Source organism: Triticum aestivum, chromosome 6A, assembly GCF_018294505.1.
Source record: "Triticum aestivum cultivar Chinese Spring chromosome 6A, IWGSC CS RefSeq v2.1, whole genome shotgun sequence".
Classification (NCBI taxonomy): domain Eukaryota; kingdom Viridiplantae; phylum Streptophyta; class Magnoliopsida; order Poales; family Poaceae; genus Triticum; species Triticum aestivum.
Genome location: NC_057809.1, coordinates 187,893,560 through 187,895,726, shown reverse-complemented (window position 1 = coordinate 187,895,726; position 2,167 = coordinate 187,893,560).

Genomic DNA, 2,167 nt, shown 5'->3' with positions numbered 1-2,167 from the left:
CCCGCGGCCACGGCGACCCCGGCCGCGCCGCCCCTCGCCGTCTCGTCGCCGGCCACCGCCTCCTCCACGCCCGGTCCCCTCTCCGGCGACCTCCCTGAGCCCGGCATCCCTTTCCTCCCTGGCGAACAGTGTCTCCGGCGCCGCCTCGGGAAGCGTGCCGATCCAGATCTGGATCTGGGCTAGGTTGACCTCTCCCCGAAACCCTAATCTCCCAGATTTTTATGCGATGTTTGACTGCTCGTATCTCCGCAACCGTAGATCCGTTTTAGGCGTATGATATATCAAAATCTTCGTCTCGACATGTACATCATTTCATTCCATTGCATCATTTGCATTTGAGGTCATCTTGATACCCAAAATGCTGTTAGAAGGAGGCTTCGTGAGTTAAATTGCAGAACCGTTAGTTCATCATGCACTTTTGTCATTTTTGCTATGTTTAATCCGTGCATGATATGCCTGTGCCCCTTTGGGATGTATTGTGAAGAATTTTGTCTTCTTTCCAGAGGTGGCACCCATGCATTTTTAGGATGTGTGTGTTGTCTTGTGCAAGCTTGCGAAGAGAGGTACCTGAGATTGCAGATTTCAGGGACTTAGTGATTTTCGCTAAGTCTGGGATATTTTAGTTCATGATGCTATATGTCCAGCTTGTTTGCTAGTGATCCGTGCCTCTTTTGAGGATGATCAGTAAGGGAGTTTTGATATTTATGTCATGATCTATCCATCCATGTCTTTGTTGGCATTTGTGGAGTGCTCTAGGTTGACTCAATCGAGCTCAACTTTTGCTTCGTTGTTAATCTGGGCAGATCGTCAACTTGTTTGCGATTTCGCTGATGCTACCGTTAGTGTTCCATGCATGCTATGCCTTCGTTCTTGCCATGTGTAGCTAGAACTTTGTGCCTTCTTGCTGGTTATATGCTTTCCTTGCCATGACTTGCACCGTAGTAAGTGCATCGAGCTCGTTTACATGCCTTCGTGAGTTAAATTTCAGCATGTCTCAGTTTTCACTAAGTCTGAAAACTGATTGTGTTCGAGCGATGTTCGTGAGCTCGGTAGAGTATTTTGTGAACCCTTTTGGCCCCAGGTCACTTTGGGTGTTTTATTAAGCTTGTTGAGTAGCTCCATGCCATGTTCTTACTTGTCATGTTCAGGTTTTCTATCATGTTGTTTTGCTGCTCCGAAGAGAGCATCGTGATCTGAAATTTCAGACTAGTGTTAATTTCACTAAGTCTGAAATCTGTTTTGCTTTTGCGTTTTAGCCATGCTTGTTTGAACCTCTTAATGGATGAATTTGCCTATGGCTCAGTGCTAGTGTTTTGTCAACCATCTTGTGTACATCACTGCCATGTATTTTGTTTTCATGTTTGGTGGCTGTAGCATGTTCATTTCGTTGCATTTAGATGCCTACTTGCTGTAAATCGCAGACCGGTGTCATATCTTAAAACGCTCGCCATTTCCAAACCGTAACTCCGATTCCAATGATCTTTATATCGTTTTCAAGCGATTTCATCCCCTCTATCCAGTGGCACACTTGGTTTTCCAAGTTGATGTCAGGTTCATGCATTTCCTGTCATATCTTGCATTTTGCATCCCGCATCGCATCCCGCATAGCATATCGTCATTTCATCATATTGCTTGGTCTTGCCCATGGTTGATTGTATCCTTGTTGCTTGTTTGTCTTGTTGGGTAGAGCCGGGAGACGAGTTCGCTACCGAGGAGCCCGTTGAGTTTGCTTGTGAGGATCCAGTCAACTCTGACAACTGTGCAGGCAAGATGATCATACCCTCGAAATCACTACTATCTTTGCTATGCTAGTTTGCTCGCTCTTTTGCTTTGCCAATGCTACGATGCCTACCATTTGCTTGTCAGCCTCCCAATTGCCATGTTGAACCTCTAACCCACCATTGTCCTAGCAAACCATTGATTGGCTATGTTACCGCCTTGCTCAGCCCTTCTTATAGCGTTGTTAGTTGCAGGTGAAGATTGGAGCCGTTCCTTGTTGGAACATTTATTTACTTGTTGGGATATCATTATATTGCTATGTTATCTTAATGCATCTATATACTTGGTAAAGGGTGGAAGGCTCGGCCTCTCGCCTAGTGTTTTGTTCCACTCTTGCCGCCCTAGTTTCCGTCATATCGGTGTTATGTTCCCGGATTGTTGCGTCCCT